A 15,990-nucleotide genomic window follows, 5' to 3' on the forward strand; every position below is an offset into this window, starting at 1 on the left:
GTCCTATCTAATTTTGAGTCTAAGATAGGTGCAAGGTATTGTATTGATCCCTACAGATGCAAAGATGAAAAATGACAGGGAAGAAGGGGGAGGAAAATTTAAAACTCAAAAGCATATGGAAGTGATTGTTGAAAACTAAAAATAAATTAATTAAAAAAAGATGAAAAATGACACAGGTCCTGCCTTCAAGGAGCTTACAATCCAAAAGGGAAAATACTCAAATAATACAGGAGAGGACTAATAGGAATGAATGTATTAAGTACTTAATTATGGGCAGGGTTACTGTGCTAAGCACTGTGTATACAAATACAAGGAAACAAAATGTTACCTGCCCTCATGGAGCTTGTATTCTAAAGGGGGAAGATGACCCATAAAGGCGAGCCAAAAAGGGAAGAGGGAGTGAGCCACAGAGTCACGATTTGGGAATGACTAGGAAGTGACAGGGTGACCTTCATTCTGGACAAGATAAGTGCCCAGAGTGCTAGTGCTGGTGGGGGGTGAGGAGTGTGGACGGATTGAGGCTTCACGGATGGGGTTGTAGGAGAGCCAAGCAGAGTGTGAAGAGAAATCCAAGGTGGGAGAGACCATTTTCACCTGAGGAGCAATGGTTAGGCAACTTCATGGATGAGGTGGTCCCTAAGCAGGGCTTTGCAGGGGAGGCCCAAGGTGTAGAGGAGCAGGAGTTTATTCCAAGTACAGGAAATGGTGTGAGCAGAAGCATGAGAAGGGGTGGAGGAGGAAAGCACACAGCTAGAGGAAATAGTTGGGGAAATGAGGAAGCCACTTGGGTCTGAGGTTTCCCCACTCCCTCCTGCTTTTTGTTGCTCCCCTTCCCTATGCCCCTAATCTCAGCAGAGAAACCTCCTTCCTCGAGGAGGGCTGGGTACTTGGGTGCTGTCCTACTCCCTGTTCGTAGGCTGCTGAGGTCTGGTGGATAATTCTTAGGTCTAGGATACTTGTCCAGGGACCAACTGGGGCTAATTCTCAGCCAAATGATGCATATGTCCTGAATCTCAGTCCTGCTCCTGCCCTGACAAGAATGCATGGTCCAGAAGAAGGCCAGGGTTCAAATCCCTGATACTATCTGTGTGACCTTGGGCTATTTTCTTGGAGTCTTATTTTCCTTATCTGCAAAATGGGGATAATTGTTTTCCTTATACAGAAGGAAAGTGATTTGTAAAAAACTAAAAAGATTTTGCAAACCTTACAGAGAAGTACTTTCAGAATATGTCCATATCCTAAAGTTTGTCCAGTGCTAGGGGGATATTTGATGCCTGTCTCTTCTGGGTACTGCTTTCCTCAACAATTCACTCTAGTTAGGCTTAGAGTCAGTCTGGAAATATGATTTTTAGCAACTAAAGGCATAGGAAAATCTAACTTTAAAAACAAGTGTAGTCACAGAATCTCTGACCAAAAGGCTCATCCTGAATGTATATATGGGAAAACCAAGGTCCCTCAAAAAAGGGTACCAGTGGTATGTATTGAATCAATTAACAAACAGGAATTACACCAAGTGTGAGGATACAAAGGCAAAAGGGAAAACCATTCTTGCCCTTAGGAAGCTTACATTCTAGCTGGGGAGACACATGCACATACATGAGTTTAATGGGGACTAGCCAATGAGAGTCTAGTCCTTACGAGTATATACAGCTTACAAGACACCATCTAATCAGCTCTTTCTCCAATACTCCTTTCACCTAAGAGCAGAAAATTACAAATGAAAAGAGCCGAAGAACAGAGATGGCACATTCATGGTGGCAACAGGAGGGAGGTATCATTATTGCCTTTTCCCCCATCTGGAAGCTTATAGCAGTCTTTGCCTTGATCACTGTCAGGAAAAAGAGAGAGTGGGTTGCTCATCTCTCTCTCTCTCTCTTTTTCTTTTGCAAGCTCTGTTCCAGCTCAGTAGCCAGAGGCCCTTTCCTTCACCATTCAGGAAGCATACAAGAAACAGTCACAGAATACTTGTGTATTCTCCGTGGTCTGCATTGGGGATTTCATCTGGTAAAGCCTGCTGTTCATATGCTCATATGACTGGGCTCTCCTTGGCCTGTCCCTGGTTACATAAGTATAAACAGAATATATACAAAAAGAATATGAGGTAATTTGGGGCTGAAGGGCACTAGAAATTGGAGCCAGGAGAGCCTTCATTTAGTTGGTGGGGCTTGAGCTGAATCATAAAGGAAACCAGAGATTCTAAGAGGTGGAGATGAGGCAGGAGACCATGTTAGGCATGGGTTGGGGGTGGGGACAACCAGGGCCAAGGCACAAAAATAGGATAGGGAGTGTTTTGTGTAAGGTCAAGTAAGTGGGCCAGTGAGGCTGGACCATGGACTGTGTGGAAGGGAGTGCCCTCAACAAAGAATACTGGAAAGGTAAGAAAGACAGCAAAGTGCTATTTTACTATTAATTGAAAGATATGGATACATGGAACTGTTCTAGGGCTCTTTGTCTTTCCTGGCAATCAGACAGATTATGGATGCTAGAATTTTACCGTAAGCATTAAGATAAACTTCCATAGGGGCAGCTGGGTACATGGTGGACAGAGCACCAGGTGGAGTCAGAAGGACCTGAGTTCAAATTCGTCCTTAGATCAGACACTTGATACTTACTAGCTGTGTGACCCTGGGCGAGTCACTTAACCCCAATTGCCTCAACAAAAAAATTAAAAAATAAACTTCCATTAAGTTATCTAACTGGGGCAAAAGATTTGGAATTTGGGGGTTTTGAGCCTTATAATGTAAGCTATATGGCAAAAAGAAGAATTCCCTTCCCTAAGTATGGGAAGAGTTTTAAATTCCAGGAAGAGAATTTATATTTGATTCCAGGAGAAATAGGGAGCCACTGTAGTTTATTGAGGAAGGGGACAACATGATAAGACCTGTGCTTTAAGAAAATCATTTTGGCAGTAGTGTGGAGGACGGGTTGAAAAGAAGAGAGATTTGAAGCATGGAGTCCAAGCTTCAATAGTCTAGGTGATAAATGATTATTGGTCATTGGACTAGAGTGCTGTGAGTGTGAACAAGAAGACACATGTGAGAGATGTGAGTTAGAAATAAGATTTGGCAAATGATTTAGATATGGGCAGTGAGTGGGAGTGGGAAGTAGAGAATGACATTGAGGTCACAAATCTGGGTGACTGGGAGAATGGTGGGACCTTCTGCAGAAAAAGGGAAGTTCAGAAGTGGGGAGGGGTGTGAAGGGAGTTGCAGATGTCTATAGGACTTCCAATTTGAGATGTTCAGTGGGCAGTTTGTGATTTGGGACCTGAGTTCAGGAGACAGTCTAGAGCTGGATATATAGATCTGGGAGTCTTTTACACTTAGATGACCATTGAACCCATGGGGACTGATGAAGTCAGCAAGTGAGAGAGTATAGAAAGAGAAAAAAATGGGCCACCCAGGACAGAGCCTTGGGGGTACACCCACAGTTAGTGGGCATGAAATGGATGATGGTCAAATAAAAGAGACTGAGGAAGAGTGGGACAGACAGGTAAAAGAAGAATGAGGAGAAAACAATAAATCAACAAATATTTATTATTCATCTACAATGTGTCAGGTTCCATGCTAGGTGCCTGGGATAAAAGTATAGAGAATAAAATAATCCCTACTTCCAGTGATCTTACACAAATGACAAGTACATATAAAAATATGCAGCATTAATATAAAACAAACAAATGCAAAGACATACAATAGTTAAATTCAAGGTAGTTAGGGAGGGGAGCACTAGCAGGTGGGGGAGATCAGAAAAGGCTCTGAATGCAGAAGATGATGCCTGACATCTATCTTGAAGGAAAAGAGAGACTTCATGAGACAGAAGTAAGGAGGGAATAAATTCCAAGCATGGGAACTAGCCAATACAAAAAGCATGGGGAAGAAAATGATGTGTCCTGTGTGAGGAGCAGAGAGGCTAGTTTGGCTCGCTCGGAGTGTGTGTGGGGGTAATAATGTCCAATAAAGTTGGAAAAATATGTTGGGGCAAGGTTAGGTAGGGCTATAAAAACTAAACAAAAGAGATTCTGTTTTATCCTGGAGGTAATAGGAAGCTACTGGAGTTGGTCGCGTAGGGGAGACACATGGTCAGGTCTTTGCTTAAGAACAATTACTTTGGCAGCAGTGATGGACTGGAGTGGTGAGCATTGAGGAAGAGACGCCAAATGAGGAGGATGTTGTGATAACCCAGGTGAGAGGTGATGAGGGCCTGAACTCAACAAGTAACCATTGAGGAGTCAGATTCAAGAGATGTGGTAAGGAAGTGGCAAGACTTAACAAATGATTGGATGAGGAAAAGGATGATGCTAAGATTATGATCTAAGACATTGGAAGGAGGGTGATGCCTTCACTCAAAATAGGAAAGTTAGAAAAAGGAAAGGATTTAGGGGAAAATACTGATTTCTATTTTAGACATGTTGAATTTAAGATGTCTCTGTGGCATTCACTTTGAAATGTCCAATTAGCAATTGGTGATCTGGGACTGAAGCTTGGAGGAGGCTGGACATATAGATTTGGGAGTCATCTGCATTACTCCATGAGAGCTGATGAGGGTACCAAGATGGGATAGGAGAAATTAAGAACATAGAAGAGGACCTATGAAAGAACTTTGGGGAAGATCTACAATTAGGGAAATGGAGTGGATGATAAGCCAGCAAAAGACTAAGAAGGAGTGGTCAGACAGGTTGGATGATTGAGAATGCAGCGTGCTAGAGAAGAAAGGAGGGGACTGGATCAAGTGCACATGTAGAGGGGCTGGCCTTGGCAAGGAGAAGAGCTACCTCTTTGTCAAAGACCAGGGAAAAGGAGACAAGAGCAGGAGATTTTGTCAAGGGGCTTTGAGATGAAGAGAATAGGACAACAGGGAACTCATGTAGGAGTATCTCAAGTTTTTCAGTAAAAGGAGAGTCAAGGTCTTCAGCTGAGAGAGTGGAGAGAGAAGGCATGAAGGGGGTTGACAAGAGAAGAGGTCTGGGACAGCTTTTGTAAGGAGTGAGAGAGAGAATCAACAAGGGAGGAATAAAAAGACTGCTTTGTTGCATATTATTAGGGCCCAATTGATGATGGATAACATGAATTTGTAATATACCCAGTTAGCACCACCGTGAGATTTCTTCCAGTTGCATTCAGCAACTTCGTAAGAGTGTAGGAATAGGATGATGGGAGTAACCCAGGACTGAGGTATTGAAAATTGAGTAGTGATAGGACAAGAGGACAAGGGATTCAGTGGCATAGGACAATGTAGTGTTGAAATGGCTAATTATTGAACTGAAGCTGGAGGGAAGCAAGTCAGGTCAGAGTTGGGGTACTATCTTGAGAAAACACTGAGGGGTGGAGGTAACAGGGCTCTAGAGGCAAACCAACAGGTTTAGGAGGAAGAGAAGAGAGTGCCTTGGAGGAGAGGATGGTCAGTAGTGTCAAACAATGCAGAGAAGTCAGGAAGGATGAGAATGAAAAAGGGGCCACTAGACTTGTCAATGAAGAGATCATTGGGAACGTTGGAGAGAACAGTTCAGTTGAGTCATGAGGTTGAAAGCACAAGACTGCAAATGGTTTTGAAAAAATTTAAAGAAGAAATTGGTGGCACCGTGTGTGAATAGCTTTTTCACAGAATTTAGCCAAGAGAGTAGAGATACAGGACAATAGTTAGTGGGGACAGTAGGATCTAATGAGATTTTTTTTTCAGGATGGGAGAGATTTGAACATGTTTGTAGGCACACAGGAAAGGAGCCAGATATGGAAAGACAGAAGATTGGGGGAGGGGGAATGATTGTGGAGGCAACATACTGGCGACCACAGAAAAGCATGAGATCAAAGATCTGTCACGCAGAAGCTTTCTGGGAGGGGGAGGGGAAAGGATATATAGGATACTATGGTGATATAAGAAAGAGAAAACATCAATAAAAACTTAAAAAAAAGAAGAGCATGGAATCAAGGGTACATATGGAGGAGCTTATTATGGCATGGAGAAGGGCTACTTCATCAGAGGCCAGAGTAAAGAAGGAAATAGTGGAGGATGTTGCCTAGGGCCTTTGAGAAGAAGGAGGGAAGAAGAGGAGGCTCACAGAGAATGGCTTTGATGTGAGGTGAGGTCCCTGGCTAAGAGGATGGGGGAAAGTAGTGCCATGGTAGGCTGGAGAAGCAAAGGGAAGGTCTTGAATAGATATTGTGATGAATGGGCAAGAGAATCAGTCAGGGAGGAGTAAAAGGATTGCTTTGCTACAAGGAAGGCTGAGTTGAGATTAGATAAAACTGGAAAGAATTACAAACTATTAACAACCATATTTAAGAATGTTCCAAATCACTAATATAAGAAATAAAAATCAAAACAACCCTGAGGTTTCACCTCTTGCCAAGCAAATCAGCAAAGACTTCTAAAGATGGCAATTTCTAATGGTTGTGGGAAAGGCAGGTATATTAAGGCATCGTTGATGGAGTAGTGAATTGATTCAAAAATCCTGAAAAGCAATTTGGAATTATGTAAATAAAGTGACTAAAATGTCCATGCCTTTTAACCTAGAGATTCCACTGCTAGGTCTTCCTTAGACTCTAAGGAAATAATTGACAAAAAAAAAAAAGACTCCATAGACATCTGAAAGTTTATAGCAGTAATTCTTGTGGTAGCAAAAAACTAGAACAAAGTAGATGTCTATCAATTAGGTAATGGCTAAACAAATTGTGGTATGTGAGTGTAGCGGAATGTATCATAGTAATCTAGTTACTATGCTGTAAGAAATTATACACGTTATGAATACAGAGAACCATAGAAAGAATTGTATGAACTGATGTAGAGTTAAGTAAACATAGCCAGGAAAACACCATCCACAATGACTATAACAATGTCAATGGAAACATCAATAGCAAAATCAAATAAAATGAATGTTGTGAAATTATAAAGAGCAAGCTACGGGCCCAAGGAAAACATATAAGTCACCTTCCCCACTCTCCTCATTTGTGGAGGTGAAAATCCATGGCCAGTCAGTCAACAAACATTTATTAGGCACTTACTATGTGCCAAGCACTATGCTAAACACTAGGGATACAAGAAAAGGGATACAAATACAGTCCATGTCCTCAAGGAGTTCATCTTCTATGGATATATAAGATACATACAATGTAGATGGTAGATAATCTCAGAGGAAAGGGGGAATAGAGAAAGGTATCTTGAAGAAGGTGGTATTTGTGATGAGTCCTCGAAGGAAGCCAAGAAGTAGAAATGAGGAGGGAGAAAATTCAAGGCATGAGGGACATCCAGTAAAAAGGCATGGGTCACCAAATCATGAAGTACAGGGAGGAGAGTAAAGAATAAGAAGACTGGGGGCAGCTAGATGGTGAAGTGGACAGAGTACCAGCCCTGGAGTCAGGAGGACCTGAGTTCAAATCCGTCCTTAGACACTGGACACTTACTAGCTGTGTGACCCTAGGCAAGTCACTTAACCCCATTGTCTAGCAAAAAAACAAAACAAAAAATAAGAAGACTCTAAAGATAGGAAGGGGGCAGGTTAAAAGAGGCTTTAAAAGCCAAATAAAGGATTTTATATTTGATCTTAGTTGTGATTGAGAGCCACTGGATTTTATTGAGTTTAGGGGTGACATGGTCAAACCATGTTCAGATCTCTTGGACAGCTGAGTAGAGGATAGACTGCAGTGAAGTGGAGAGAAGAGTACGTGTGTGTGTGGGGTGGGTGTGTGTGTGTGTGTGTGTGTGTGTGTATGCATGATGTATATATGTGTATATGTATATATGTGTATATATACACATATATATATATACACATCCATATACATACATATATGGAGTGAAGAGAAGCATGTGTGTGTGTGTATATATACACACACACACACACATATATATATATATATATATATATATCTACACACACACACACACATGTATATGTGTATGAAAGACGCTATAAAGGTAGAAATTACAAACTTTGACCACAGATCAAATATGTGAGGTGAGTGTGAGGAGTTGAGGATGAAACTGAGGATGTGAGTCTAGATGACTGGGAGTATGATGGTGCCCTTGACAGAAATAGGAGAATTTGGAAAAAGATGCCATTTTGGGAGAAAGATAATGCCTTCTGTTTTGGACATGTTGAATATCAGATAACTGCAGGACCATGCAGTTCAGTCATACAAGAGTTGTACAAGGTCATAAGAGAGGTTAGCACTAGATCTGAGAATTATCTACATAGAGATGATAATTGGACTCATCAGAGCAATGAGATCATCATAGGTATAGAACATTGCATGGAGTATCAGATCTTTTTGATGTGTTAATTGGTTTTGATGAATTTTTTTTCTCTTATTCCTCTTTTTTTTTTTTAAAGGTGTTTGTTGTAAAGGTTGGCTCTCAGGGAGAGGGATACAAGGAAAATGTAAGCAATGTAAAAAAAAAGCTCCCAATAAAAAATTTATTTTAAAAATCCGTAGATTTATAATGGACCCCATCAGCACAGTTGAGTGACCCCTCTAATTCTGCTCAGTAGTATGTAAGGGGGATCAGTGGAGGCAGATGATGGGAATAACCCAGGGTTTGGAGTTTGTCAAAGCCTGGTGGAGATAGGCCAAGGGTATAAGGGATTCAAGGGTAGAGGCCAGTACAGAATTGAAGTGATTTGGCAAGAGGTAGAGATGGGGAAGCTAGGAGAATGTGAAAAAGGACAGGACTGAATGGTGAAGGAATTGGAGGTCATGGTGAGGGTGAGGGATCGGTTTAAGAGGAGTGAAACTTAGGGAGAGATGGAATGACAGGGGAATATGTTCACAGAAAGGAATTTTAGAATTCTTGATTATGGAAGTGGAACACTTTATGGGTGAAGGAAAGATTAAAAGTGTAACGATCCCAGTAGGTGATAAGAGTTGAGTGAATTAGGGAACTGGGAAGTTAGAGTATTTAATGGAGCATTAACATGTGCATTGAGGTCATCTAGCATTAGGGCAGGATTTAGGGCAGAGAGGAAGATTGTGCCAGGTACTGAACTCACCAAATTTCTATATCAAACTCTGTGTAAGTCAAAGCCATTGTGAATGGCTTAGCACAGTGCCTGGCACATAGTACGTGCTTCATAAATGTTGATCAACTGATTGACTGAATGCATTGAGAGAGCTCTTGCTCAGAGTATAGGCTTTTGTAAGTAGTGCCATGACTGCCTGCAGGCTGCGCTCACCATGACTACCATGACAGTCACCCCCTTTTTTCTCTTTTGCCCTCATTTTTCTCATTTGTGAGATGAGGAGGTTGAACTAAATGATCTCCTAGGTCCCTTTCAGCTCTAGATCCTAGGAAATCTAAGATGCACTTATATAAAGTTGTCTTCTTTAAAAAACAAGCAAGGAGCCAAGATGGTAGAGTTAAGAACTAAGTGGCTCTTACCCTCACTTATGAACCTCTGAAAGCCCAGAAAATATCGCCCCAGGAAAAACCCTGGAATAGCTGAACCAGAAGAAAGATAGGGTGTAGCAGTCCAGTAGCCCAGGTAGTTTGAGGGATTAATGAGAAAGGCCCCTCTTGTCCTGGGGGAAGGTGAGCAGTACAGAACAGGAGGCATCCCAGCAAGCTAGTGGAAAGCCCCAGCTCAGCATACCAGGAGGAGATCCTGAAACCTAGGTGGTGGAGCTTGCAAACACCAACACCTGGACCCCCAAGTGCCTCAGTGAGGGGTGGGGAACTGTTAGAAACCAGTTTGGAAAACCACCAAGTGCCTTGGCATTCTACAGCAATTAGGTCTCCCACTGCCTCAGCAAAACTAAGGGAAGCAGTGCTCCAAGGGGCCCCAGGTGGATAAACATCCTGCAATATCCATCTAAAAGGAGTTGAAGAAAGCTAAAGGAAGGAAAGGCCCAGGTTAGCAGGAAATCTCCAGAAGCCACACTACCCAACCCTACCCCTAGAGTTCCAGTGTTGCTGTTTCCAGCCCAACACCAGGTAAGCTGCCAGAACCCTACAGCCTCCAACTGCCAACATCAGAGGCCCCAGCACACAAAGCCAGTGACCAGGCCCTAGGCTCCCAACATAAGAAGCTTGGGTCAGTGCCCTCTGCTCCCTTGCAGGAGAGCCTGATCTCTTTAAAGGCCAGGAAATAAGCAAACACCATGAGCAAAAAGGAACGTACGATAGATTCTTATTATGAGAAGAGGCAGAAATTCTGAAAAGGACAACATTGTTAACAAACCCACATCTGGAACCTTAAAAGGGAATATGAACTGGTCTGAAGCCCAAAAAGTCTTCTTAGAAGATCTCAGGAAGGATTTTAAAAGTTAAATGAGAGAGGTAGAAGAAAAAATGGGAAAAGAAATGAGAGGTAGTCAAGAGAGAGTCAATAGCTTGGAAAAGGAAGGACAAAAATTAACTGTAGAAAACAAATCCCTAAACAATATAATTGGCTAACTGGAAAAAAAGTACACTGAAGAAAACAAGTTCCTAAAAAATACAATTGGCAATGGGGAAGGAGGTACAAAATCTAATAGGAGAAAGCAATTTGTTAAAAATTAGAATTGGGTAAATGGAAGCTAATGACTCTATGAGAGAGCAAGAATCAGTCAAACAGAAACAAAAGAATGAAAAATAGATGAAAATGTAAAATACCTCATTGGTAAAACAACTGACCTGGAAAATTGATCCAGGAGAGATAATTTAAAAATTATTGGTCTACCTGAAAATCATGATAAAAAAATAGTCTGGACAGTGTCTTTCAGGAAATCATAAAGAAAACTTCCCTGAGGTCCTAGAACCAGAGGGTAAAATAGCCATAGAAAGAATCCATCGATCACCTCCTGAAAGAGATATCAAATTGAAAATGCCAAGGAATATAGTAGCCAAATTCCAAAATTACCAGGTGAAAGAGAAAATACTGCAAGCAGCCAGAAAGAAACAATTTAAATATCACGGAACTGCAGTCAGGATCATACAGGACTTTGCAGCTTCTACATGAAAAGACTGTAGGGCATGGAATATGCTGTTCCATAAGGCAAAAGAGCTTGGATTACAACAAACTCATTCATTCTGAAGAGGACAACATTGTCAAACAAACAAAATGCAAACAAAATGAGCATGATCTTTCAGAGGAGGAGATGGATATTCAACAAAATAGGGGACTTCCAAACCTTCCTGATAAAAAGACCAGAGCTCAACAGAAAATTTGATCTTCAAATACAAGACTCAAGAGAGACATAAAAAGGTAAACGGGCCAGAAAGAAACATATTATTAATAAGGGCAAACTGTTTACATCCCTACAAGGGAAGATGACACTTGTAACACTTGAGAACTGTATTGTTATTACACCATGTTAAAGGGGTATACATAAAGGGGGTAGGTATAAGATGACTTTGATGTAATGATCGAAAAAAAATCTAATCAAGTGGGTTAAATGGATCCAAGTAAGTGGATTAATCTGGTCTAACTGAGAGAAAAGGAAAAGAGGAGGCAGACAAGGGTAAATTACATTACAGGAAAAGGCACAAAAACCTATTCCAGCAGAGGGAAAGAAGGGAGGGAGATGAGCATTGTTTGAACCTTACTCTCATCAGATTTGGCTCAAGAAGGGAATAACATAATCAGTGAGGAACTAATATTGAAAGACTTAACCCTTCTCAGCAGTACAAGGATCTAAGACATCTCCAAAGGCCTCATGATGGAAAATGCTATCCATATCCAAAGAAAGAACCATGGAATTTGAATGCAGATCAGAGCATACTATTTGCTATTTTTTTTCTTCTGTTGTGTTTTGTTTCTTCTTTCTGGTGCTTCCTCTTATTGGTCGTAATTCTTACTTACATGTACATCACTAATGTGAAAATATGTTTAGTGGGAATATATATGTATAGCCTATATCAGATTTCAACCTGTCTTGGGGAAGGAAGTGGGGAGGGAGGAGGAGAAAAATTTAAAATTCAAAAGCTTATGGAAGTGATTATTGATAAATCAAAATAAATTAATTTAAACAAAACAAACAAAACAAACAAACATCTTCTCCTTATTGGTCCTCAGTTTTCAGCAGGGCTTTTCTGCTATGCGGTGTGCCTCCAAAAATGAGGTATACCTACATTTTCGTTTATGGTAAAACTCAAGCAGAAGAAAATAACCTAAAGGTGATATCAAATTTCTTAAAATGAAACTTATTCACTTGTCTGGAAGTAATCTGTGTGCCACAGGAGTGGAGCTACTCTTGTTTTATTTATTTTATTTTAAGCAGTTGGGGTAAAGTGACTTGCCCAGGGTCACACAGCTAGCAAGTGTTAAGTGTTTGGTCTGAGGCTGCATTTGAACTCAGGTCCTCCTCACTTCAGGGCCAGTGCTCTATCCACTGTACTACCTAGCTGCCCCAGAGCTACTCTTGATGTTCACTGGGGCAGCTAGGTGGTGCAGTGGATGAAAGTGTTGGGCTTGGAGTCAGGAAGACCTGAGTGCAAATCCAGCCTCAGATACTAACTGTGTGACCTTGGGCAAATCATTTAACCTCCATTTGCCTCAGTTTCCTCAACTGTCAAATGGGGATAGTATCTACTTTCTAGAGTTGTTGTGGGGATGAAATGAGATTTGTAAAGTGCTGGTATAGTGCCTGGCACGTAGGAGGTGCCATATAAATGTTAGCTGTTATATTCCTGCTTACACTGTGGAAATCTAGGCCACCTCTATGAGCTTCTTCAACTTCCTTCCTGAAAGGTACATAGGCTTAGAGTTGGAAGGGACCTCAGAAACTATGTAGTCCAACCTTCTCATTTTAGAGATGAGGAAACTAAGGCTCGGAGAAGTTAAGTAAGTGACTTGACCAAGGTTTAAAAGGTCCCAGAGCTGATTTGAACTCAGGTCCTCTGACCCTATGGGCTCTTCTTTTGTTCTCCTAACTACCTCAGAGGAGAGGATCCTCCTCTTCTGTAGGCTTTCACCTGTATTACCCACAAACTCTAAAGTCTTACCTGATCTTGTCCTGCCACCTCCTACCTTGGTGTAGTAGCACAGGCTACCCTCAAGGTCTGTATGTACTACCTCCTCATCATAACTCATTGAAATCTTTTTCATCCTTCAAGGATCAACTTAGGGGTTACCTAGAGGGAGCTAGGTAGTACAGTGGTTAGAGCTCTGGGTCTGGACTCAGGACCATCTGAATTAAAATCCATGGACTAAGGAAAGATCTCCTCTTGACCAAACCCCATGCAGCCATGATAGACAGCTCCCAATTGCTAGGGAGCTCTCTCATTAGTCTATATAAGCTTGTGAAAAGGGCCACATTCACATATTCTCCCTATCTTCACTTCCAGTTATGCTCCTAGAGAGTAAGAACCGGGTTACAACTCATCTTTTTATCTTAAAGGCCTATAAGATTTCCTTGAGCTAGAAGATGCATAGTAAATCTATTAATTGAATTGAATTTTGCTATTATTATTCCAACCCATCTTATTTGGAGCCTTGCTTACTCCTCGTTTATTTTTGATCTTTTCCTTACTGCTCTTTCCATGAAGCCTAAAATTATACTCGAATATCCCCATCCTAAAAAAAATGCCTTTTCCTCAACTCTACAACCTTCTGGAGCATCTCCCTTTCCCTTTTCATCACCAGACTTCTAGGAATCATTCATACTCACTGTCTCATCTTTCTCCCACCCAGTCAATCATTCCTTAACCCCATCACTCAACTGAAGTTTCACTCTCAAAGGTCACCAGTGATCATCTTATCAATAACTTTTCCCAGTCTTCATCCTTCTTGACTTTTTTTTGTTTGTTTGTTTACAGCATTTGACATTGGTGGCCATCTCCTCTCCTGGATACTTTTCTCCTCTCTTGACTTGTTATATTGACTTCTTATAGTTCTATATTCTACCTCTCTGGTTGCTTTTTTGTCTCTTTCACTGGCTCTTATTCTTTCTCCTACCCCATAAATGTAGGTGTCCCCTAGACTTTTCTTCTAGGATTCCTCTCCTTTCCTGGGACTTTTCTTATCTTCTGTCCTGGGACTCTTCTCCTCTGCATACTCTTTTCACTGTCTGTGGCTTCAATTATCACCTCAGTGCACATGGTATCTAAATCTGTGTCTTTATCCTCAAAATTCCTGTCTCACATGTACTGCCTAATGGACATTTTCACCTAGATATACTGCCCGGCACTTTGAAGTCAGGATGTCAAACTAAATTCATCCTAGAATTAGCCCTAGCAATGGTTTGGAATCCTGCTTCTTGACACTTACTGACTGAGGGGCGGAGCCAAGATGGCAGAGTGAAAGCAGTGACTTGCTTGAGCTCTCCCCCAAACCCCTCCAAATACCTGTAAAAAAATGGCTCTAGACACTTACTGACTGTATGATTCTGGGCAACAGCCCTTCCAAGCTTTGGTTTCCTTAATGGTTATAATAATATTTATAATACGTTCTATTCTACAGTGTTGTTCTAAAAATCAAATGTGAAAATATTTGTTTAATATCTGGCCCCCCTTTGAAAACTGCAAGTGCCTTTTGTTTTCCCTTTCCTTTTTTATTAGGTATAGAAGGAATTGTATCTACCAGGGTCTCTTACCATGTGGATTGGGCTAACTTTCCTAAGGCCCTGTTGCATGCTGTTAGGCTAATTTTTCTGAAAAAGGCATTTTAACTGTCTTTGAAACTTGGTTGGCACAGGGGAATAAGGTTTGGGCTGTTAACATAGCTTCCTCTTGCCTGAATAGAAAATCCAGGGCACTAGGAGTCATGGCCTCCTTCCTGAAGCTTCTTAGAATAGATTGGCAAACCAGCAACACCAAGAACACTGGGAAGCTGTGCATAATTAACTCAATGCTTTATTCTTGATGAATATCCTTTCTTTGTTCTGAACGTCTTTCCCTTTTAGACTAAGTAAACCTTCTACAACTGTCATTTTATTCCAATCTCAGACCTGAGCTACCAGCCTGGCCTAGTAGGCCCTGGCCTACTATAGCACCAAAGAGATATGCTCAACACAGCAAATGTTAAAATACTTAGCCACTGTAAAGAGCAACTTCCAGGGCCTTGACTATATCAAATCACAGCAAAACTCTACTTTTCCCCCACAAACTTTTTTTAAGTTAATTTTTTAAAAATGAACAAAAAATGTAATTTCCCCCCTTTCCCTTCCTCCTTCAATAGAGAAAAAAAAAGACAAACAAAAGCACTGCAACAAACATATATATTCAAGCGAAACAAATTCCTATATTGGTTATGTTTAATAACTCTAAGTTTCAATCTGCACCCTGAGCCCATCATCTCTTTGCTGGGAGGTGGGTAGCATGCTTCATTATGGGTCCTGTAGAAACATGGTTAGTCATTGCATTGGTCAGAGTTCTTAAGTTTTTCAAAATTGTTTTTCTTTCAGTGTTGTTATTGTGTAAATTGTTCTCCTGGATCTGTTTACGTCAGTCCTGCAGCAACATTCTTAAAAGGAACATTGCACTTGGAGACACTTTCTCATTCTTCTTATGGGATCTCTTTGACTACTAGGTGTCTACAGGCCAGAGCTAGTAGCATATGAATTGCATTTGGTTTTGACTGATTGGTAGGGATGCCAGAGCAACATACTAGAGAACTGTGGGAGGAGATGCCATATGGTGCTAGGCTATGTTCTCAGGTACTTGCTTGAGCCAACCTAGTTGTGGCTGAGAGTTGAGAGCAATCACTATGAGGTGGTAGTGGAGAACTTTTTCTCAGCTTGCCAGTCAACAACATTTTGTTAAGGAGACATTTACTCCTTTCCCTCTGATGATTTGAAAGTGGGGTATGGATGAGTGCTTCCCTAAAGAGTTGTGTGCATATGTGAGAACCAGGGGCAGAATATAGGCTGAGACTTGACTGGAATGGGAGGGATTGAAGATATAGATCTTAGTAGTAGTAACTAGCTTAGGAATTTCCAAGCTGTACCTTTCATTCAATCCAGACCAATGGTGGATTGATCCAGCTGGCTGAGACAGAGCTTCAGCCTATCATTGGAATGCTGGAGTAACTTATCACCAACCTGATACCCTCAAGTAAATTTTATGAGGATCTTTGAGAGA

This window comes from Phascolarctos cinereus, unplaced genomic scaffold (assembly GCF_003287225.1).
Source record: "Phascolarctos cinereus isolate Bilbo 61053 unplaced genomic scaffold, phaCin_HiC Scaffold_4;HRSCAF=312, whole genome shotgun sequence".
Classification (NCBI taxonomy): domain Eukaryota; kingdom Metazoa; phylum Chordata; class Mammalia; order Diprotodontia; family Phascolarctidae; genus Phascolarctos; species Phascolarctos cinereus.